This window comes from Harpia harpyja, chromosome 1 (assembly GCF_026419915.1).
Source record: "Harpia harpyja isolate bHarHar1 chromosome 1, bHarHar1 primary haplotype, whole genome shotgun sequence".
Classification (NCBI taxonomy): Eukaryota; Metazoa; Chordata; class Aves; order Accipitriformes; family Accipitridae; genus Harpia; species Harpia harpyja.
The window spans coordinates 35,273,715-35,299,507 of NC_068940.1; positions in this window are offsets into that span (position 1 = coordinate 35,273,715).

The window sequence follows — 25,793 nt, forward strand, 5'->3', positions numbered from 1 at the left end:
CAACAGGAACTCAATTGTCCTCATGGAATGTAGTAGAGAGGTGTTCGCGTTGCTTGGCATGCACAGTAAGAGAGTTCTGAAAAATAAGGTCTTTGGTATGTGTCTCTGCCTTTGGAGACAAAAGCAAACAAAATCTGAATTGTTCCAGATATGAAAGACAATTCCCTTGCTTGCCCTACATATGACACTAAAAGTGGGTCAGTTGATGATTAAGGCCTGGTGTATGTAGGGTGTGGGTGTGCTGTTTCCTGCTCACAAGGAAAACTCGGTGCTAGGAGCTGAGGCACAAACCACAGCAGTGAGCAGCCCTTAGAGGCAAGTGTTCTGCCTGTCAGCCCCTGTCTGTCAGGGCATGACTGCAGGTGTTTTTCAGATACTTTAGTGTGTGTTTCTCAAGCTGCTAATCTTAGGAGACACTAATTCTCATTCTAATGTGGGATTTGAACAGAGATGAGCTGTTTATTGCTGTTAAATAATCAACATATAATTCAGTTATTGCAGCACGTGTGCACATACTGACACAATCTTACCAGACAGGGTGAGAAATTCTGCTGTTCAGGATACTCGGTCATGCCCCTTGGCTATTCTAATACAAATGTCTTCTGGGCTGTCCTGGTTTTGGCTGGGGTAGAGTCAGTTTTCTTCCTAGTAGCTGGTATACTGTTGCGTTTTGGATTTAGTATGAGAACAATGTTGATAACACACTGATGTTTTGGTTGTTGCCAAGTAGCCCTTATCCAAAGTTAAGGATTATTCAGTTCCTAATGCTCTGCCAGCAAGCTGGTATACAAGAAGCTGGGAGGGACCATAGCCAGGACAGCTGACCCAAACTAGCCAAAAGGATATTTCATACCATAGAACATCATGTTCAGTATATAAACTGGGGGAAGTTGGCCAGGAGGGGTGGATTGCGGCTCGGAGACTGGCTGAGCATCAGTCAGCCAGTGGTGAGCAATTGCATTGTGCACCACTTGTCTGTCTTGGGTTATATTTCACTCTCTTTTTGTTATCTTCCCTTTCATTATTATTATTATTATTATTTATTTTTTATTTAAATTATTAAACTGTTCTTATCTCAACCCTTGAGTTTTTCTTATTTTCAATTCTCCTCCCCATCCCATCGCGAGGGGGGAGGAGTGAGCGAGCAGCTGCGTGGTGCTAGCTGCTGGCTGGGGTTAAACCATGACATAGACCCTATTTTAGAATGAGGCTATGAAAGTTTGGATCTCCCTGCCCACACTGTTTTCTCCAGTAGACAGATATTTGCAGCTGATTACCTTAGTTGGTGGCAGTGCTGTTGTTTCCCAGGTTGTCTGTGTGTTCTGATATCTGATAACTTCTGTTTAACTCTTCCTTCACAAAACTCACATCTCTGGGGATATGAGTAGTACAGTCAAACATTCTGCTCCTTTAGGTCACAGGTGAGGGATTGCTTTACTCGAGCAGGTCAGAATCTTGCATCTCTCAGGCATGTGCCTTTCTTCCATATTTGTGCACTTGTGTCATTGAAAGACACAAGGTAATGGAAATTCATGTTTGAATTCCAGGTCACATCTGCTAATTTCTAAACATAAAGGGCATTAAGTATCACTCTTCTAGAAGACTGGGTCACCAGAAGCAGAGTTCCCAGGCCAGAGAAGGGGAAGCAGAAGTGCCAGTGAATGCTGCTTTGAATTCCTCTGTTCTTGGTGGCGTCTTGTGTAAATGAATGTGTTCAGTCTTGTTAGCAATCATACATCCTAGAACCGATAAAGGTGACTTGTGATAGATGTCTGCTTCCTCTTATTTCAAATGTCCCTTTGAAAAGCTCCTTTGGCAAGAAGCTCAAGTGGAAAGGAACAATTCTTCTGTCTTGGACTAAACTTCTAAAGAATCTGAAAAGTTAACAGGCTCTGCTGGCTGGCTGTTATTTCTATTCCCTCTTCTGCTGTCTGCTCTCTAGATATTTTTAATCTGAATGTTTGACTGCTGCTCATTTTGCTGATGCAAAACCTCTCAATATCCAGCAAGAGAAAGGTTCTCATTGCTTTCAGTAGTCTTTCGATCATGCCATCAGCTTCACTTAAGCTTTGGGTCTGGCTCTGCACAGTTCAAAGGTTTTATAGTCTCTACTCCAAGTTCTTATCCAGTTTTTCTAAGTTTGCTTAACTCTCTAGATATGAAAGGTCTCAGCTCTTCACCAAAGTATCAGCTGTATCTACCAATAACACACACATTTAATGTAGGAAGGAAGGAAAAAAAGACATTGTATTAAAATGTTTAACTTGTGAAACAAGAGGAAATGTCTTCAACCTGTGATCCATTTGGGTTGCATAAGCTATGAATGAAGTATTGTTAGATGAATATTAAATATACATGTATATATTAAATATTTAACTTGATCTTTGTTCAGTTTGCCTTTCTTGTAATTCCTTTTCAGTGTTCATAGAAAACAAACCTGATTTTTATACTGGTTGCCAGTAGTGACCTCAAATTTTCTGTTTGTGTTGTTAATATCAATTACCTGCACACATAAGTCACGTTGAACTTTCTCACTATATTGGAGGAGTACTTCTTGGAATATGTCCACAACAGTTTTTGCCATGAAAACACTCCATATTGCTTGAAATAATCTGTGAGTGGATTTACTGTTTCATCCATATATAACTTTGGAAGTTCGTCATTCTTAAAATTTTTCAGTATAAAGCTTAAACATGCAACTGTTCCAGTAACTTAGCCAGAAATGATAAAAGAACTCCAGAGAAATGCTATTAGCAAATACAGGGATGAATGCAACCTGAAATGTCTTTTCACAAGAGTCACTGGAATCCCCAGGTTAGCTGCAGACCACAAGTATATTTTAAACCTTAGATTAGTGTATACCCACAGTATGTCCCCTACAGCTGTGAACTGCTACTCTTTGTTTAGGACTGGGCAAACCTCCAGTGGCTATGTTCTTACAAGGAATGCATTTTCCAGTGTTTTGATTTAATGACTATTATTCAAGCTGAAGTCAGTTCCTTTCTCACACTATTTTAGGCAGTGTGTGGTAAACCTTTGTGCCACTGTTCTCCTCAAAATTCTGGTATTTTCTTTCTGTGCTAAAACCAATACAAATTATACCAAGCTCTGTAGCTTATGAAATAAATGTTATCTTCATAATAAATAAATCCTGAATTTAAATGAAACTTGCCATTTGGTATTTCTGCTGGCCTACTAACCCTCTGTTTTATTGCTGCTGTTCAATGCAATAGTGTCAGGAAGTTCCTGTTACGTCTTTGGTGATGTACAAATAGAGAACAAAAGGTCCCTGCCCTGAAGGCTGAAAGTTTAGCTATTTCTATTGATTGAATAAATATTGGACATTTGTCTTTTCTTGCCAGAAAGTGATACGTTAAGGCAACTGTTACCTGGATAAAGAATGAATTCTGAGGATGGAGAGAGGCTTGCTGTAATGGAAGGGTAATGGGGGGAGGCAAGTGTGTGAATGTGTAGTGTTCTTCCCCTCTTTCTCCCTTTGTTTTTATTTCAGCATGATACTTTATTAATTATACTTTGAACAGAACTACAACATGTATGTTTTCCAGCATGTACTCCATCCTTGTGTGCCTCAGTTTTACATCCTTGTTCTCAGGGTGAGGAGTGGATACTGGGAGGCTGCAGCCTTTGTGCTAGAGGACTCTTGGACCATCTTGTCTTTCTCACTTGCATTCAGGACCTTATGCATAGCCTATCTCATGTGGTAAGAAATCCTTCAGGAAAGTGTTTGCCTTAGATAATGGGCCAGATCTACCACTGCATTACTCAAGACCTACATGCTAATCTTTCAGGCATTTTAGTCCTTATTTATCATTTAGAGTGGGTTGAAATTTCCATTTAATTTAAAATTAATAAAATGGAACACTTTATTTTTTTGCAACTGTATAGGGAAAAGTTTTTTTTATTTCCATTTTAAAGTGAAAATATCTCTTACAATTTTTATTTTTAGATCTTTCTTTACATATGCTTTTCTTTGGTAGGTTTAGTTACACAGTAGGATAATTTTATTTTGAAAATTTAAAACTTCTTAAAAGGAGTATAGTTAAGAAAACATACCCAGGGAAAACAAGATCTTAGTGTAATCTGAAGGAAGAACAAAACCAGTTATGAAATCGTTACAATTAAAAAAATATCTTTGACCAGTTTTACTCTCCATTCAGTGACAGCAGCTCTGATAAAATGTATCTAATTAACACCCAGCAGATAACAATTATCTTGTATAATTATGATGAGCTTGTTTGTTCTTTAATTGACAGCTTAAGCAATGTTTTATGATGTTTATTTGACCTTGACGCTAATCTGCACCCTGCTACTGTGAGCTGCCAAACGCATGGCTGTTTGGATTTCCATCTCCACCACTTGCACTCACCACTTGTTATCATCGTTGTCATTCTGCAGTGTGATTTGTCCTGCACCATCTCTCTGTGACTGCCACAGTGTCACTCTGATCCCTTGCAATTTCTGTGAGGTTGCACCCAATTGTTGCCCCTCTGCTGCCTGTCCATCTGTGTCTGTGCATAAGTAGTGTTAAATAGCTGACTCTGTAGGATCCACAAAACAAAATACATCTTATTACTCAGAACCAGAGAAGATGTTCACTGTTAGAAACTACATCATTGAATGTATCTGATAGTTTTACATGTAACTGATACAGATTTTACAGTAGACTTGCAATTTGCTTTCTATTAAAAGGTACTGGATAGTTCAATAACCAAACATCTGGACTGATAGAACAGATGCGTTTGTTTTTGATGCATCCTGAATACTTTGAGAGGATTTTAATTTTCCTACAAAGGAAGAATAAAAATTTCTTTGCTGTCCTGTAAATAATGAAGTCTTGTGTGTTGGTACCTGGCTGCCATAATAATTTTTACAGTAGTACTGTATGACTGCCCTTCTTATTAAGGGATGTCTGGGATAAAATTTCAAATTAATTTTCAAAATAATTTTTTCCCTTTGCTAGAGAGAGGCAGACCTAATTAGATGGGCATTGTTAGGAAAAATTTAGAGTAGAAAGACAGTCACCTGCCTCGAGTATTCAGGGATGACTAGGGAGGTCATTGGTTTCAAGCCCAGTCTGACCAGATCGCTTAATCTGTGACTTGATTTTTTTTTTTTTTTTTTCCTTTCCACTGACTAAGTGGGGTTAAGCATGACTATTTTCTACCCCCTTTTTCTATGTGTTTTACTGGGGCTAAAACACTGCCTTCTTGCTGTGTATATTTTACTGCACTGCATCTTTAATTTTTAGGATATTAGTGCCTTTTAATTAAAGGACACTTCTGCAATTCTGTTTCTACTACAAATGAGGGGGGAAGAAGTCCTTGTAAAGACTGAACTTGTGTGGATATTCAAACTGAATTTACAGTGATGGTGTATTTTTTAATGTTTGCAAACAGGGAATCTTTAAACAGCTGACTAGGAGATCGCTATTCCTGGCACAGTGGCTCTTAATGAAAATCTTTACCCCAATTCCTTTATTTGAAATGTGTTACTTAGAGCAGTTGTTTTCCATCTGGAAAGGAGGAAGGAGCTACTCCCTCCTGAATTCTTTTGAAGTCTTCATCCAGAAGGCTCTGGTGGTTTTTGTTGTGATTTTTTTTTGTTTGTTTGGTTTGGTTTTTTTTCCTCTCCTGTTGAGGAATCAACCATTCCCAGCAGCCACCAGCTTGGAAAGCAAGTTGAGTCAACAAATGCTCGGTTCTAATTTTTCATCCCCATTTTTTATCATGAGTGTTCTGACTATTCACAAGCTCCTGTAATGTTGGTTATACTGTAACATGCAATAATTAGGTACCATCTTAGCAAAATCAACTCATGTATACTCAAATAATGTGAGGGTTATAATGTAATCAGGGAATAGCTAATGAACAAAGCTGTAGTTCCCCTATGTTGTCTTACTGTCCTTGTCCTTGAAGATTTAGAATGAAGGGGTATCTGAAATGTGGAAATCAATGCAATCCTACTTTGCGCATGGTGTACTGTGTGAACCAGATTTAGGTTGGGGCTTACTTATCTGAAACAAATTTTAAATTAATTTAGTGAGGAACAAACAGGAAACATCCCCCAAACAAGGTTTTGTCTGATATTTCTGGATTTCGGGAATTCCATCAGAGAGGGCAATAGCCTGGGAACAGCTTTTCTTATCGCATCATCTTGTCCTTTTCACTTCAAGGCAGTATTAGAAAGTGCAGTGGTGCATAAGACTTAGTAATAACTATTATTATTTGTTAAGTGTTGTCTTATACAGCACTGAGAACATTGGGTTTCTGTCCTACATGGATCATTAATTTAGGTATGCAAGATTTTTCAAACAGTAAGTGTCCTTGATGATTAGAGAGCGATTATCACAAAGTGCAGCATTTTTATTTGAGGGTTTTTTTCTAAATGAAGGAACTGAGCTTCAAATTGAATCTAGTTAACTGTAGTAGACTTCTGGTTTGAGGATGAGATAAAAGTATGTCAAATCACTTAACTAGGTTCTCTGTCAATATAAGTTGATTGTTTGGAAGGAGATGTAGAAAAATCTTCTGCATGGGCTATCGCGATTTTAAGTCCACAAGGACTGTATACAGCCTTCCGGTTTAAGGTGGCAGTATTACTGAGCCACATTCAGGTGCTTGGGTTCTCAAATGTTGTGATAGATCCTCCTCCTTTAGGACGATTCCTATCTGCATTTGACTGCCAAGGTAATGGACAGCTGGACTCTCAGCTTCATTATTTGAGATATACCATTTAAAGCCAAGTGATAAGGTTTTGGAGTTGGCAGGAGGTGAGGGTTTTGTGTATTATTTTTTCTCCTTTGTGAGAAGGATTCTGTAGAAGCAAATCTCTATTCAAGTTAAATCATGGCAGATTTGCGTATCTGTTACTGGTGCATAAAATAAAGGGAATGAAGTCTGGAGATGTACCCAGTAGATTCATAGTAAGAAATATCCTGAAGAGACCTCATAGTATTATCTGACCTTTAAAGTAAACCAGAATTTACTCAAATGCCATAGGAACAGATTATATGCTTTTTGCCTTAGAATTCATAGGATAACTATTGATAGAATTAATAAAGAATAATGTTTCAGAAAAAGTGAACATATGGCTTGTTATTACTGAATTCAAGCCACAATCAGAACATTATCTAAATAACTCCAGAATACCAGCAGTATGTTCTCAAGCATCTAGTACATTAGAGCATGACTCCTCAAATACTTTGAGACTATGTATGTTCCATTGCTGATCTCTAAACAGTGTTTTCTATGTTCTGACTTCTAATCCCATTAAAATTCTTTATACTGAGGATTTTATAAAGGTGTAAAAATTTTAAGTGGGCTTGAGGTGACATTACAAATGTTTAGCTTGGGAACATTTTTCAGAAACTGAAAAATTAATTAGTCCAAATACCCGCAAGTCTTTGTCTTTTTTCTTCTTTTTTTTTTTTGTTTGTTTCTTGTGGTGTTGGCTCTCCTGTCACATAATTGGTCTGATTCTTTTTCAGTGTAATTTTCCAGTCTTTTACACATGTTCCTTCAAATCTTCATGAGTTGAGTAAATAGATGCAGTGGGATGAACTGAGAAAACATAAGACTTGCAAAATTTTTCCCAGTCACAGGAACAAATATTGCAGCTTTTCTCCCTAAGTTTTCTGCTGATTCTAGTGACCAGATGACTCCTAGCCAGCTCTGGCTAAAGACATTTTAAAATGTTTTCAGAGACAGGTGGAATATTGTATACTGGGCTGCTTCTCCCACCAGATTGCCATGTACCTCTGCAGGAGAGGAGCTGGATGGAACCAAGTGCATGGGGCAGGACACTTGGAGCACTGGGAATTTAAATGTCTTGCTCATCTAATTTGGCTGTCAGCCATTCTATTCCTCTCCCTTTGATTGATGTATCTATTTAAATGCTTTAAGAACTGGGACTCTTTCTCAGCAGGGGTTTGTACAGTGCATTGCATGAGGGATCCTGACCTTGTTTGGGGCCTTCTGTATTTCTGAGAATGAAGTAATAATATAATAGAGTCATTATATGTTGAAGCAACATTTTTAAAAGCTTGTATCTAACAAATGCAGTGATTATGAAGAGCTGCTATTGCTCCAAGTTAGCATACATGAAGAGGGGGCTAACTTCAGCTCCTCTTTCTGGGCCTGTGTGCTCAGAGGAAAGAGGAGAAACTGGCTATTTGGGAGCAAGAAAGAAGAGACTGCCTTTATTAAAAGGAAAGCAAAAAAAAAAAAGAGACACCCCCCGCCCCCTCCCAAAACCCAAAACCAAACCAAAAAACCCCTAGGCTCCACACTGGATCGTAGCATCATAGCTTTTTGCTGAACCCCACTCTGCAGAGATTTCTGGCTCCTTGCTGCATTTTGAAGCTCTCTTGCTACCTCACTATTAAAATTATCCTTAGGATACAGCCTTGTGTCTTTACTTGGCTGCCTTTGCTTTTTTTTCCCATTTCTTTTTTTTCTTGATGAGTCATTCTACCAGCTTATACCCTATCATCAGATAGACCAGACAATGAAGTCACTGGGGTTGCCTGAGAGCAAAATTGTCCCCATTATCCACAACCACTGTGTCTGCCTTGTCACTGATAATATACCACTCGGGGCTGGCCTTCTAAGTATGATGGAAAATCACCAGGGACAAGAAACCTCCTACCCAAACAAAAATATTTGTTGAAGTTTTTTGGTGTGTGGTTTTAAATTGGGTGAAATGCTTCCAGCTGAAAACAGGAAATCACACACAAATAAAACTGGTGTTATATTTTGTCAATGTGGGAGGGAGAGTAAATTATCTGATAGTGTCCTTTTACTTGTGTGCACCAGCTTCAGCCTTCTGAAATTAGCAATGGCAGGAAACTTTTATTAGTCTTCTAGTATAAACTAGAAGACTTTATACTTTTTATCAGAATGTATGAGAGAAAAGGAGGATGCTTGACAAAAATCATTGTTCGTTAACTCAGTACAGAAGCAAAGTTGAACTATCATTTCTAGAGGAACATGTGTGGAGAAATACTTGCCCCAGAGAACTTTATTCTAGAACAAGGCACACCAAATAGGAGAAGGAAAACAAAGTAAGGATAAGGGAAGTGACTTTTTCAAAATTGTATGGTAGGTCAATAGCTGCCTAGGAATAGTAATAAGGTTTTCTGATTCCCAGAGAAACGTTCTTTCTGCTGAACCACAGTACTCTTCAAAGCAAGCATAAAGAGACTCATGGCTCTGATAGTGCTGATGGCTTGTGGTCTACTTGGTTGAAAACACAAATTGAAATAACAAAGTGCAGGTGGTCTTCTGGGATCTATAGTAATCTAATGAGGAATTCCATAATAATTGCTAATATTAAACCTTTACAAGTCTGTCTACTTGCATCAATAAAGGAAAGAAGAAAAGCAGAACAGAAAAGAAACTAAGTCTTGCGAAACCATGGTCTCCATAGAGCTCTCTTCTTCCCTTTCAGTATTTTTAACAAGAGGAAAACCTTTTTATTGTTTCGCTAGCCCATTCCAAGAGATGTGCCTATCAGTGTGCTTTGGAGACGCTAAAGTGCCTGAGTTTCATCATTTGCCAAGACCAATAATTCTTTTGATTCAAAAGTGGTGTACTGTCATTAATTATTTTTTTTGTATCACCCAGTGTACCAAACACAGCTGAGCCCCATGCTTCTGTGCACTGTATGAACTTGGTATAAAAGGATGCTTTCTGTTCCTGCTGTATCTCCAGTCCAGGAAACCTTACTGCATCTCTAAAGGTGACTAAAATACGCTAGGAGAAAGGAGAATCAGAGCTCCAATGTGCTGCTTGCTTAGGCTGCTTTTTACGTCATGTCTGCAGAGACCACAGAGACAGTCTCACTACTGCTGAGCCAGTGTCAGTTCAATTCTCCCTCAGAAGGGAGAACCTTATGTTTGCAAACTCACTCCAGGATTACAGTCCAGAAGGTGACTAGTTTCAGCTGTATGTTAAAATAATCTTGCACTATTTTGCCACCCTGATTCTATCTTACCAACTGTCTGGCTGTGCCTTTCTTGCCTTGACTATTTTGTCATGATTCTTGCTTACACTGTCACACTGATAGAAGATTAGTGCTGTGTGTGATTTTTTCTTTTTTCTTTTTTTCTCTTTCCATTTTTTTCCTCCTCTCATTTTCCCAGTGTGGCATTTAGGATGGAGGCTGAAAATATTGAACAAACTGCTGATGTCCCCAAGATTCAAATGTGTGAAAAAGACTCATAAATGAGTCTAGCACACTCCGAAACATTCTTAACATCTGTTCAAGCAGGAGTATCAATTCCCTTTCTCAGAAAGCACAATTTGTCCTCCCTGTTATTTGAAACTTCAGACTTCTTTGAATAATATCAAAGTGGAGCTAAGGAAAATAAACTCTCTGATTATGGATATAGCATTTACAATGAGAGGTGTGGTGTGGATAATATAGAATTATAGAGTTTTAACTGCCGAGTGTCCTCGGCTTCTCCTATATTGTAAGCCTTCTCCTTATTTAGCAGCACGGAAAGGGCCATGTAGTTGCCATCCACAGTTGCAAACCCTGTGGATTATGTCCCCTGGACTGGTAGACATGGGTTTAGTGACTGTTCTTACAGAACAGGAAAATAGCAAGTGTTTTCCTCTGAAAATTTACTATTTACTAGAATGAAGCAAAGGTGCCTTAGAACTTGATAAAAATAATTTTAAGCTTTATTTATTTTCATATATATTCCTGATGAGGCAAAAATCTCTCTAACTCACTTTAGTTTTGTCTGGCAGTAAACGCTTCAGGATTCTGTCCCCAAAATGTAGTTGCAAAACTCAATGCTTCTGCAATTTAGTGAGAGAAAGGCTATAAATAGCCAGCCAGACAGAGGCACAGCAGGGAGAACCCAGGGGTCTGAGCTTTCAGTCTCTTTCTTTAACCACAGTAAAGAATTGCAGACAAAAATGACAACTGAAAAGAAAAAAAACAACTGGTAACTCTGAAAATGAAGAAAAAAAAAAGTAAAATAAATGCTACATTTAATAAAAATGCTGAATCGCCTCGGCAGTTTAATGGGCTTTAAAGACTGCTGCAGTAACCTTCACTTGTTCCGGCAGGGCTCTGTGATGAAGTCATTGCTCAGGGCAGCCGCACTAAGCCTGCATCCATTTCACATAGGCTTTGTGCTTTGCAAGGGGCTCTGTGCACACAGCCAGTGGGGAGGGAGGATTCTGCTGTAGTATCACAGAGTGACTTGGAGAACAGATCAGGGCTGTTATCCTGATGTCTGTGGCTAAATCCCACTGTTGGTCGGGACTGCAGCATGCTGTGAGCTGTGAATAGGTTTTTGAGGACAGTTTTAATGCAGGTGGATGAGAAATCTGTGCAATAGCGTGAGCATTCCAGGGAATGGAACAACTTTATTTAATCACAATTAATCAATTAGCATTCCCCATTCAGGTGACGTTTATTGCTACAAATGTCTTGTGATGGTAACAATAGTGGCTCTATTGCAATTATTCCACCTTTTAAAATCCATACCACTGCTTTTAGTTCTTTTTGATAGAGAAATTGTGTAAGTCACAAGTCTCGCTGCTGATGCGGTACTGAAAGATGAAATACTTTTCCTCTGGAAGGTTAATGTGCTGCAAGTCTCCCCATGATTAGGAACAAAAATATACCAGCAGGTGGGATACAACCAGAACAGAGAGAGTTCTGTGAAATTCAAGCTTAAAACAGGCAATAAAACTAGAAATGGCATTTCAGCTTAGAGGCCTCCTGCAGGAATGATCTATATTACCGAGAAAAAGTCCCCTGGAATATGCCTGTTGTTTCAAGAATGATCAGATTCTGCAACTTCGATAGCAGTTTTCCAACTGCATGTTGGTCCTAAAAGCCTGACAAGTGTCCTTTCCTGAGAAAGAGGGATTTTGAAAGTAACCTCTAACACCAGCACAAGGACAGCAGTTAAATCTGATTATATTTGGTAGTGTTTAACCCTTCAGGGAAGCTTGGGATTTAACAGATGCCAAGTAGAAGCCCAGAAAGTTATGGTTTGGGTATGTGAACTAGGCCTTCATGGCTTTCTCTCTTGTATTTATTTTGGACTGATTAGGATTTAATTCTGTTCAGAAACAGTTTTGCAATTGTCCAGGGTTACCGTGAGCTGAACCTCCAGGTGCAAGCATCTGGTGCCTGTGTTTTATTCCTCTCGTCACTTCTCTCTCCAGAACAAACTAATACCTCATTCTCTGTCAAGCTATTCTGGTTGTGGGTGCAGCTTGTAACAAACTTAGTATTAGACTACCTGAAATCTGCTGAATTATTGATATTTGGCACCCTGATTTCTATGCTTCCCTGCCATGATTTTCCATTTAAAGTATCCAATGTTTCCTGTCCTGCAAGCGTAAACATTCAGCGGCCAGTTCACTAGCCTTCTGCAGTGTAGCTGTCTTCTCATTTACAGTCAAGCACGTGGCTAGATATATTTTACTAAGCATGCAAGAAACCCTCAAAGTGGTCCCAGGTCAGAATGCAGGCAAGTGCTTAGATACTTGTATAAATGTGCATGAGCAATCTCACTTGATGTTAGCAGCATTTTTGCACTTTTCCAGTTGATGTTCTTTGCTGGACAAGGTCCTGTGAGGTAGCCTCTTGCAGATACAAACTGATGAGTGTTAACAAACTGTAGCCGTGTCCACTTGCCACTGAGGTCATGCTTGCACTCCAGCCACCGGCTGGCTCCCTGTTGCTAACACCCACCAGCCTGCTATTGGCATCTTTCCATCTTGAGATGTGTACTGTTCACACTTTGCCTGAACTTGGCCTCACGTTGCCCTGAATTTCTCTCTGGGACTCGACTCTGAATGGCAGTGTTTTCCTGCCACAGAAAACCAAAAGGTTCTGGAAATAAAAGGATCTTCCAGAAACCTCTTAAAGAACAATTTCTTCTGTGAGCCTAAAAAGGAAGGCCTGTATGAAAAAACATTGAAAAAGTGGTAACATCTGCTCACCTTCCAGTCCAAGACTCTGTAAATCCTGGGAGTGTCTATGTGAAGGAGGGAGGAGGGCAAGTATGAGTTACAAGTGATAAATTATGACTGACCAAATCTACTTGAACAGACTCCTTCTGAACCTCATAAGAGTGCTCAGCTAGTACTTTTGTGGTAGCAATTTTGCAGTGGAATGGAAGAGAAGCTGTTCTCTAAGGAAGTGCATATTGGGTGTATAGGACATCGCTTGTGCTGCATGAAACAGTGAACTTAGTATCAATAGTAATTACAATACTGCTTAGACAACTCTGATAGCAGCTCTGCAGGCTATTTTACTTAGGAGGAGAGAACTTAGCATTTTTTTGTTTGATAACTACAGCAAAACCACCTTTAACTTTTTCATCCATAAATCTCTCTTACACTCGTTTTCCTATCGCAATCACCAGCACATAAGCACTTGTCTTTATTTCCAGAGCAACCTCTGCTCCATGTTCAAACATCTCCTTTGGGGAATATACTCTTTCCTTCAAATTTCTTTATATTAAACCAGTAAAAACATGAAGAAAGTCCACTGCCTGTGGCTTGTTGCTTGGTGTGCACCTTTAGTATGATAGGAGGCTGAAACAATGAAAGATTGGTACTGGAAAACCTGCATGAGAACCTGACTGCTTACATATCACTCTGCTCTGTAACTTCCGTGAGCCGGGCCTGCAGAAAGTCTGTACATGTCTATCTTTTTTCAGAAGCTTTGGCCAGCTAAATAAGGATTACCCTGTTTCTATTTACTTTTGATGGCAAGGCCTATTCGATACATCTTCTCGTCCGCTCTGTTCCATGCAGTTGCAAGCATATGCCATCAGTCGTCACAAAAAAAAAAAGGCTCCTTTTATGCAGAACTGATTGCAGTGATACTAAATTCCTTTTACAGTGCAATGTCACAAGCAAGTGAGAGGAAGAGCTAGAAAATAAACTTAGCATGCATCCTACTCTAAAATTTTTCTTTAGAAAAATGTTGTGTAATGAGAGCTTTGCTTTTTTTCTATTTGTTTTTTAGTCCCGTACATCTTTTTGGGTTGTTTTTTTTTAATTCATATCTCATACTTGCAAGTCTGTCATGGCAAGGTGCAAGTGGGAAAAGTCAAGCCTTTTGGTGTACAGCAGGTTTGAAAATAACCTCAGTATTTCACAGTAAGGGGAAATCAATAAAGCCAGCAGGAAAGAGAACAATAGGTATATTAATAAACTAAGACTCTGAGTACAGTGGGGTCATGAGCTAAATGTAGCTATACCCGCAGCCTGAAAGATCATTCCAGGCACCGGAGCCAGTACATGGTGGGAAGCTTAGAAGCATGGCCTACTTGTAGCTAGACACAAAAAATGTGGGTTGCTGGGTTCTTTTTTGGGCTGGGGAGGGGTGTTTCCCATTAGGATACAAAAATAACAACTCCAGAAAATAAATGTGACTCCCAGACAAACTTCCAGGTCAGATTATTAAATTACACTTTACTAGGTAACTAGATTCTGTGAAAACAGCAAAATGCATCTAAACTGGTCAGAGTATATCTGACATTGAATATGCCTTGATCTGGGAAGATAAAGAACTTTCAGTACTTGTTTTTCAATATCTGAAATTATTGTGGATGTTATCTTGTTGGGTCCATAAATAGCTGCAAACGAAAGTGTCAGTTGTCAGTGCATGATCACTATCAGAAGTTCCCCAGGATGCTAAGATTTAGTCTTAAATTATACTGTGCTTTTGCATTTTCTCTTCATGTATGGATATCCAAATTCTGTTTTCCGCAGTGCTCGTTGCCAAAGTATCTAAGACTAAGAATAAAATGTATTATAAATCCAGGAGTAAATTCACAGAAACGGGTGGGAAATGTCAGTATAAATTTCAGCAAATCTAGTGCACTTAAAAGGTGTAAGCTTTTTAAAGGAGGTAGCTGGGTGGGTGTTTTCCCTTCATACAAATGGCTGTATCATCATTTGAGCTATGTCAAAGTGAACTAAATTTATACTAGATTAATGATGCCTAAATGAGTTATTGAAAAATATTAGAGTGGGTATTAAATAAACTAGGCTTGATGACACATATATAAAATATCTGATCAGTATACTAGCAAGTTGAATTCTTTTATCTGTAATTTCTCATTGGGCTGTGCCTCCTTCTAATGTCTTAATCTGGCTGGAAAAGAATGTCCCTTATTTGTTTATACTGCCTTGAATATTAGTGCTGCCTTCTACACTGCAGTCCTTGAAATGCTGTAAGAAAACATCGTAAAGGAAGATCACCCAGTGTGTTGAAATTACAGGGGGAGGAAAAGGAATATTCAGAATTGCATGGATGAGGGACTATTAAGAGTGGTTTTTTGGTGTGTATTGGAAGGGAGGGAGTGGGAAGAAGGGTCACTATGTAGAACTATTGTTCTCTACGTCATTTGAGGCTCAGACAGGTGACTGACTTGACCACAATACTTCTGTGCTTTAGTATATGGCTTCTGTAAGTTTTTGTAATTTCCTTGGTTCTTCTGTAATAGGACAACTTAATTAGACGTGGTTAGTTTTCAGATTGCATTAAACTTGATTGTATGTATTGAAAACACTGAATCCAATTAGGGGCCACAGCAGTCAGTTGAGAAATGTGCAGATAGGACAGTTGTACACTAAAATACAAATGCCTGCTGGTTTTAGAATTTCAATTTCCTCTGCTGTTTAATGCAACATGAGAATATGAAGGAGGAAAAGCTGCTCACTTTTGGAGTTTTCACATTGCTAACAGCTCCTGTGTGAAGAGGAAGTTTGGATGGGGCTTTCATTGAAATCAAGGAGATCTGTATGTGCATGTCTTAGAGTTTGGCCCCATGTAATTAACTGGAATATGAAGTTTTTTCTATTATTTATTGTAGATGCAAAGGAAAAGGAGCTACTAGGAAACATTTAATCAAGGTGTAATGGGAAAATGTTAGCTTGTTAAGCAAATACTTAATAGAGAAACATTTTAATAATCCCATGGGGCCAAAGGGGTGTGTAAGACCAGATTGGATAAAACCTTGAGCAATGTTGTCTGACCTCAAAATGGACCCTGCTTTGTGTGGCTGGTTGGACTATATGACTTACTGAGGTGCCTTCCAACATGAATTGTCCTATTCTGTTCAATTTCTTTTGCTTGATACAGAAGGCCTAAACCCATTATGTGCATAGGGGGAAGGTGGAATTATTTCATTTAAATAAGTGATGCATTTGATGATCTTATATTACAGAAAAGCTTTAGAAGTCAAAACAATCTCATATTAAAAAAAAAAATTGATAAGGGAAATGCAAGCACAAAGAAAAAGATCAGAGAAAGATGAATCCCCATCACCTTTTACCTTGCCAAGTTTTAGTATTAATGACAAGCAGAAAAAAAAAAAAAGTACAAATAAGAATGGCTGGTTTTACACAAGATCAGTTCTTGACTTGACTCGAGACCGCTTACCCCTCCGGTAACTTTACATTTGTATACTGGTCTAGTTAGACTAGTTTAGAAAGAGTTTTGAAAGACTACATATAACCTTATAATTTGGGACTAAACTGAATTTTATGAGACCTCTGTAAGATGATTCTACATATAAGAAAGCACTTGCAGGATTAGAGCCTACAGGCTTTGATCAGTAATATTTTGCCATAATACTCTTTTCCAGAAATATTCTTAGCTACTGCCTGATTCCCTAGCCTTATTATAGTTCCTATTAGTTACTGTTGCTTACCACATTTCTTTGACATATTTCTGCCTCTTTTTGGTTGCTGTTCTTGTGCTGTCTTGTTACAACAGGTGATGGTGTATTATCACACCAAATAAATGTAGTTTCTGGAATGCAATTTAGCTGCAGAGAAACTGGTAGGTAATTCCTGCCCATGACCTGAATTTCATTCCTTGCAGTGCCACTGACTTACCATGTGACCTTGGATGAATTTCCTCATTAGGAAAATGGGGCTGATTATTTACCCTCAGGGCATAGTACTACAGTGTTACAAATGACAAAAGCCGGGGAAGTACAAATTTCTTTGGAACCCTCCCAAATTCTGTCCATTGACCATATGCTAAAAGACATTATGGCAGAGAGTCTTACCTACACACTCCACAGGGACGACAGAGTATTTCATGTGCTAGTAGAAGAATGCTTAATGGGCCAGATTTGTTACTTGATGGTGGTGTGATATATTAGAGGAAATCTGCAGCAGAGTAGGTTTGTAATACAATGATGTCAATGCAGTTCATGCAGCAAGGTAAAGGATGGTGCTTAAGCTATAAATACACGCTCTGCTCTGTGCATTACTTAAGCTAGTTTATCATTTAAACCCTGCCTGATAATGAAATAGCAGAAAATATATTAGTATGTTTGCTGTTAGTTGCTGTAAATATGGGTAAGACTTGGGCTTTTGCAGTTAGCAAAGAGCAGCTATCATCTGCCTCTTCTTTCAGATTAGACAGTGGAGGATTTGTGTTACTTTGACTTACACCTCCTTTTTCTGCCATTGGAAGGGTTTGTGCACATCAGTGCTCATCTGGTTTTGTTTGCTTGTTTTTAATTGCATTAGCTGCTCTGATAAAACCAGTTTGTCTCTTCTTACAGACCTCACCTTTTCTCTTTGTCATCTGTAGTACTGAATTAAGAGGCAGAGACAAAGGGGTGATGTGTTGAAAGCACTCCACTGCAGGGTACATTTATCTGAGAAAGGAAGAATTTGTTGCTCATGGTATCTTTCTTGTGCACCTAACTGTATGTTAAATATGGACATTATCAATACCAACCTAGGTCTCTGCTTTGGGAATGTCAACAGAGATATAAAAACCTAATGTGGACATAGTCCAAAATAGGGCAGGTAAAAAAAAATTTCCATCTCAGACAACTTTTGCAGTAAGGACCCTTAGTTTATAAAATGTTATGGAGTTAATGGGAGTATAGGAGCTGATCAACCTGAATGAAATATTTTCTCTTAAAAATGGAAATATTTAAATCCAGGAATGCCTGCAGTGCCTGATGGGGAATTGTAAGCTCTCAATTTATGCTTATAGAATCCTCTATGGGCCCAGTTCTCTGGCTGGATTGCTACATGCCTGGAAAACCAAACACACATCCACCACAGGCTGCCCTCCCTTTTTCTCCAAGAAAGGCCTGACTCTGAGAGTTACAATAGAGTTGGGGAGCTCAGCCTAGAGAGGAGGATAAAATTATGAAACCTTCAAACAGTGGTCTTTCAGAATCCAAGTATTTCTTCCTCCTTCCTCCCTCCCCTAAACATGAAAATACTGTTGAAAACTAGAATAACTATTTTGTATTCCCTCTGCTTCTGACTAGGTCAAGCTCAAGGTAGTTTTTAGAAGGGTAAGAAAGTGTTAATAAAAAAGAGAGAAAGAAGAAAGAAAATTATGGAATTGTACTCTTTGAAAACTGATGTTTTTTACTGTGTTCAAAACAAGCGGTTTTGGCATTTTGAATTTCACTTTATCCAAGGTTCATGCTAGAAAGAATGTGCTTCAGCAAATATTCCCTAGTAACTTGTTCACCACCTTGTTTCCATTGTCTAATGCTGGTTCCATTCCAGCTCCGGTATTCTCTTGGCTGTTATCTAGTCCAAGTTTTACTCAAATTAAATACAAATTCCTTTTAGCTAAGCTATCATAGCACTTCCCTGAGCAAACACAAATCAAATATCTTATCTGAACTAAGTCTGTGTTCTTGACTTCCATACAAACTTGAGATGTGAGAGGATGTTTGCTGTTATTGAAGGCACCTGACAACCACTATCCTCCTCAACACATTCTTTTTAATTTTAATTAGTTTCTAATCTTTAGTGTCACCTAATGAAATGTATTTGTGGTTCATGTCAGGGTTCTTTTTCTTTCTTTTTTTTTTTTTTTTTTCCCCAAAACCAAACTCTTATTCTTTTCTGCTGAGCCATCAGAGTGCCTTTTTTAAACAAAAGCTCATCTGCCTTTATGATTTTGATTTGCAAGTTGCCCATAAAACTTGAAGCAAATATTTGCTCTGCATTACACAAAACAGGAATTTAATTACTTGTTTTATATCTTCTTGATATCTTTCTTTAACATCTCCAAAAATAAAATATGATGGCAGCAATGAAACATACCTTCCCAAATGTCTGCATTCATTACTGGTCCTGATAATCAAGGCCCTGATTCAGCAAAGTTCTCGAGTGTCTCCCCTAATTTTAAGCACAAATAGTCATATAAAGTCAATTCATCATTTTTCATATCTATGTTTTACAGCATTTTATTGTTGCCACTGCTGCTGATCCAGCCAGGCTGTCCCTAACTACAAACAGCGTGGCTTTCTCGGTGAGCATGTCTCTGTATTTTAAGTCCCAAGTTACTAAATTATGCAATGTTTAACCAATTGTTCTTCATGAGGCAAATGCTGCTCCCATGGAAGTCTGCAGCAACATTTCCTGCTTTCACTTATAATAGAAATAGGTTCCAGTGGAACAGATTATGGGAATTTTATTCATTTCAATAGGGATATTGACTAGTTAGACACACAAGAGGGTAAAATACTTTTTCTGTCATCAATAAGCTAAGCACTTCTCTGGAAAAATGTACAGTTATTATGCTTTAAATGTTACCACTGTGCATCATGTCCCACTGGTGTAAATCCATAACCCCTTCAAATCAGTCTGAAAATACAGACTGTTGAACCAGAAGAGATACTGAATGGCAGCAGGGGTGGGGAAAGATGGGGAAGGATGTCTCTGGTTTAGCCACTTTTAGAATGCAATGAAGCGATAATGTCAGAACAAGATGTACTTTTTAGGAGCAATCATTCATTCACTACTGTCAAGATTGCTATAACCTATAGCAAATGCATCTCTTTGGTGTTCTTGCATGACCCTAGTGTGGAGAAGGGAACTTCAAACCAAACTGTCAGGTTTGTGCTTTGCGAGTTCGACAGCAAACCCACTCACCAAGTTTGATGTGAGTGTAAATATATACTGGGAAATAGAGCCGTCACTGACAGACTTACCAAACCCAGACTCTCATTTTGGAGCAGACCTTCTCCAAGATAAATGGTGTGTGATACAGCCAACTGAATTAATTTGCACCACAATCATTTTAAAATGCGAGGTTTAACTGTCAGCGAGCCCATGCGTCTGGATTGTTTGCTTGCTGCATTTGTTTTACTTGGTATGATGAAAGGAAATGACCCAGATGTAGGTGATTTTTTTTTCACACACATGAACAATATATGCATATCCTTCCCCTCTAAGTTTCAAGAAGGCTTTTATCATACTTCGTGCCAACGGGTGGCATTTTGTTCTGAATAGCAGAGTGACAACAGAACCACTCTGTTCCTCCAGCTGCAGAAACAGAGGTGGGTCTGCAGCTGCTGGCTGCATCAGCAGCTTTGGATGAAAGCAGGGCAGGCTGGTGGACACTCTCCCTTACATATGTGATTCTTGAAAAGGTGCCAGGGAGCCCCTGGAGACTCTTCTCTACGCAAACTGGGAACTTTTTCCTGCCTCAACAGCCACCTCAGAAAAGGAAAGGGAGGAGGGTCACCAAGCAAGTCTATCAATCCTGTCCACACTTAATTGGCAGGATCAAAGTGAATCACCAACCATTTAATGTCTTTAAATAAACAAATCTCTGCCAGCGCACGTACAAGAATGCTTCTGTGTGAGACAATACCTTCGTAAGAAGAAATAGTGACACTGAAAAGCACCACATTTTTGTTCCTAGCTACGCATTAAGGCAAACAGCTCTCCAACATCCTATGTTCATGTTGAAGGGAATGAGAGTGGACAATTCTGTATAACCATTCAGTGGCTGAATAAAAAAAAAAATGCAAGAGGGAGGAATCGGGTTGAACCAAACGAGAGAAGAAGCAATGGTCTTTCAGGAAAAACAAACCTGAAAGATTGTCTCAAGGACACCATTAAATGGTTCCTTCAGTCCAGACTATGGTGGGCGTGGGCTGATGGTGACCATTACAGAAGCTGCAGCTGTAGGTGCAGTGGTGCCAAATGTGTTCCCCTTCTGCAGTGGCTGCCAAAAAGCATTTGAGAGCAGCAGAGTATAGCTAGGCCTTCCTCAGGTGTGTATTACCTTGTTTAGGTATATCTAACAAAAGGCTTAGCTGAGATGCAATCTGTTGCTGTGATTTGGGATGGGTGCAAGTGACTCAAATTTCATTTCTTTGTTATATAAAGAACAAAAGTTACACTCGTAGTTCCTGGAGCTGATACATACAGTGTAAGGGAAGCTTGAGTTAATCCTTGCCAAACAGGCTTGTGTTTCCCATCAGGACATGGCTGTAGTTCTGCTGCCAGACAAGATAGAGACTGCAAACGCTCTACCTGGAGATCTCCCGCTGCGGTATGGGTGCTGGGCACTAAGTGTGGTTTGCTGTGTTTCCTTAATGCACGGCCTTGCTCATAGCTCCACGACAGTATCGGTGTAACGTGGTGAAGGGCCCTGAATGACTTAAAAGTGCTGGAAGAGCAGCGGCTCCTGACTGATGTTCCTTCGTTCATCTTAAGAGCCAATGCAGTGGAGGAAGCACTTGTACATCCTTACAGTATTCTGTATTTGGACATCATTGCCTCCTAGATTTAATTTGTAATGATAAAATACAATTTGTATAATGTGTGGAAAGGTCTGATACCACTGTGCTGGAAGGAAACTACAGCTAGAAGCATGATCATGTTCCATTTCGGGCTAATTGAGTAAGAAAAATGCAACAAGATAAAAAGAGGGGAGAGAGAATTGTTCTCTGATTCACACAGGGAATGTAATAAAAGGGAAAGGACAGCGTTCACGGTGCTAACCTGCGCAGTGCCTCTCTAAACTCGTGTTTGTGTGGATGCAGCTAAGCCTGGCTTTTCCAACAACAGAGCCTCTCCTGTTCCCTCCTTCCCCTCCCCACTCCCAAGGGGTGCTGTCTAAGACAAAAGAGCAAATGCCATTGTCTAGAGCAATCCCCGATTTACTTCCAAGTCAGGTTTGGAGCATGTGGAACTTTTATGAGCGCTCTCGCCCCGGCCTGCCGCTGACCTAACCCTGCCCGGCACAGGTCACCACCATTCAGCACAGAACAATGCCATTTACATGCCAGCTTCGTCAAAGGCCTCTTCAGTGCCCAGAATGCTAGTCACACCCAATTTTGCTGAATAATGCTGGATAGTTTTGTGAAATGTGCCTGTGTTTTGCTATGCCATCCGCTGAACAGCCACGAGCTCAGTTTGCATAGCAATTGTGAGAACAGGGAGGCCGAAATCTCCATCGTTTGGGGCACCCAGCCCCATCCCTACAAGGGTTAAATAGCCCATGACTGAAAGAGAGCTGAAGGGCTGATAAATATGCAAATGGATGGTTTTTAAACGCCTCTTGGGCTGCAGTGAGAGAGGTGGGTGTGTGACAAATGCAGGCCTGAGCTCCTAAGTGAAGAAATAGTGTGATTGATACCATTTTAAATCCAGGGGCTAAAATAGCTGCCTTGAAAATGTCAATACCTCTTTAAATGTGGGTGGCATGTAAATTGCAACCACGCATGCAAAGAGCGACAAAGATTTTAAAAGTGCTAGGGCGAAATGAGTTTACAGGCTTGCATAAGGGACTGAGCAACACTGAGGAAGGAATTATTTTAACCACCAGGATGGTAACGGTCCTTAGATCCTGACTCCAGGGTGCAATTTTTTTTTCTAAGCCCATCTATTTTTAAAAAATAATTTTAAAATAAGTTTGACATTTTGTGTGAGGAGCTGTTGAGACATTCCTTATATAACACTCCCTCAGCGAAATATTAAAAGCTTAGCTGGTCTTAATTTGAGTGCAACTGTTTGTTGCACTTACTGGGGTCCCTCCTCTGCCCCCTCCCCCTGCTCCTTTTTCCATATCAAAAAATAAAATATAGATATGGCAAACTGTTACAAATCTAAATCCTGCAGCCATAAATACTCTAGCAAATAATCTTTTACACCCTCTCTTCCCTTCCTCCTCTCTAAAATGTATTTGAAACACAATTACTGTGTTTAATGATTCAATTTGTGAAGACTTTGTCACTAGGACAATGAAAGTGGCTCAAGTGTGATAAAGCAAACATACCAATAAACCTTGTTTTTATTGATTTGTAGGAAGCTCAATTGTCTGAGAGAAACAGAGAGAGCTGACATCACCCCCTGGTCCCACTGGAATGCAGTGATAAGTGTCAGCCTATTTTTCTTACAGGCAATTTCTCTGGCTATGTGATGTCTGACTGCAAATTTAAAGTAAATGACATTCCACAATCTGGTAGGGATGGGAGGTGAAGTCTGCATTATTTGTTTTAGCATTTAAAATAATTTTTTGTCTGAAAATTTCTCCAGTGTCTAGACAAGATGTATTATTTGCCTGCTGAAAATATTAAAATTTTGTACTGTACAGTCGGCACAGCTACTTTCATAGTAAACATACAGATTCAATTTAAGATTTTTAGACTCCTTTTTACAGCATATTATATTATTATTACCGCTGGGGGAGCCAGATTAAGTCTAATTCAGGTAGTCAAACACAGTGATGCTGTGTGCAGGCCAAGTTGTCACAGCATTTTCTTTAAAAGCCTCTTAAGCGTTTTCATTTAAATCTTTTGCATTTTGTTGTCTTTCAGCACAAATGCAGCAGCACATCTAATGGGGAAACTGCTGGGGCAGCTGTGCATACAAAACACAATATGATCACAAGAGCGATATGAGCAGTGTCTTCTATTTCCAGCTGCTTTATTCTACATGTCCATTTACTTTTCATAGTCTATTTGAAAATGCTAGGCAGGCAATTTTAGGAATACAAATACCTGCCACTGCACAGAAAGATCTTGGGTAAAGGAATCTTGGGTAAAGGAATCTTGGGTTCAGTTTGTGATTCTTTAGGTAGCTGTATTCTGGCCCAAGTAATTGCCTCCATAGTAGCTTGCATAGCATTTTTCATTCTTGGGTTTGAATGTGCATGACTGTCTGTACCTTAGTCTGACAAAGGCAAGCAAGCCAGGCCGCCTCTGTTCCTGGCTGAAAGTCAAGGCCTGCATCACCTCATTTCTTAGGCTGTTTTTGTGATTGTGCATGGAAATCCCATAGAGGTTGAGTGCTTCATTCTAGGACATCTGCAATGAGGTGCTTTTTGGTTTCTGATTTCACCAAGATGGTCTGTAAAACAGCCAAGACTAGAAACTGGCAGCACCCCACACTGCTCCCCACTGAATCTGGGAAAAAGTATTCTTGGACCTGGGCAAGAATGGGACCTGGCTAAGACTGGGACCTGGCTACATGTCTTCTAACTTCTCTACGCTGTGTTGATGCCAACACTGCAGTGACAAACTCGATTATTTATGGAATCAGGGTAAACTTCCTATATTTATCGATTTGTAATGTCAGTAATTCCATTCACCTCTCTTCATTCAGCTATACCTGCTCAACATTATGACTGAAGGCTTAAGTGTGGCCCTTATATGCCCACACTCTGCTAACTCTATCAAGGCAGCTGCACTGAGCTCATAGTGAACATGGCAAGCTGAGGATCCCCTGCAAGTCCATTAGCGTGCCTCTACCATGTCTGCCTTCAAGTCCATTGCCTTTCTTCTCTAACTTTTCTGGAACAACTTTCTTTCACACTCATTTGTCCTCATCAATCTGAAACGTCTCCGGAATCACTAGGACCTGCTTCCATGTCACTTGCATTTGGAGTTCTCCCTCAGCTACTCTAAGCAGAACCAAACCTAGAGGAACTATTCATAAACTAGATGATTGTTTTAACATAAGTAATCTCTTGCCCATACGCTATCTACATTTCTATGAGCAAAGCTGTTTCTTAAAAAATATTGTTTAAATCTTTGAACCAGTAAAGACCAATGGGTAAAGCAATCATTAGAAATATTCTTGATTTCCTACATGAAAAGTATCAAGAAGGTTCTGTTCTAGTCCCTCTTACAACAATTTGTAATATTATTTTTTTCAAGATCACTTGATCTATGATCTCTGTCTCTATATTATCATGAATGAGGAACATCTGCACTTTTAGGAAAGCTGAATTTTGTACCTACAGTAATATTGAAATTGATCACTAAATACTATGATTCTTTCATGAAAATTAATAAATCTTTTTAGTTATGCTGCCTTTACTCAAATGCAAGATTATCTTAAATCAAAAATTTCCTGGATGTTTTAAGGAAAAATATTTGCAACTGCTTGTTTTCTCATTTAATCTATTCAGCATATGCTACCTCAAGTATACAGCTTGCATTGAGATAAGAGCATGCATGTGAAGTTAGCCCACTTCAGCTGATGTATGGGCAAGAGATAATAAAAGAATATTTTTGTCTTAGTGGGAGAATCTAAGATATACTGTGGATTTTCAGTTTCTAAAGAATGGAAAACATGTCTTACTGGATTTCAGTAAATACAGTCATTCTGTTATATATGTAGCATTTTGTCTAGCAATCTCAAGGCATATATATTATAACATATCCATCAACATGGATAGACAACATTATTCTTTTTCTTGGGGTTTAAATATGATACAGATTTGGTATGTGGGTATTTACTTAACCTGAAAATATGCTATTTATTTGGACATCTTTAAGTACATCAACAGAAGCTTGATGATATGTTTTTGCTATTCAAGCTCATTAAAAAAGAAAAAATTCTCTAAGAAAAGCATATCTTTAGGGTGGGTTTAAAAAACAAATTAATTCCATAATTGTTTCTTTATCATAAAAATATACTCTTCCTAAAGTCAGGAAAAAATGCTTTCTGATAGTAACATGTGACACAAGGAGAAAAATAAACCAG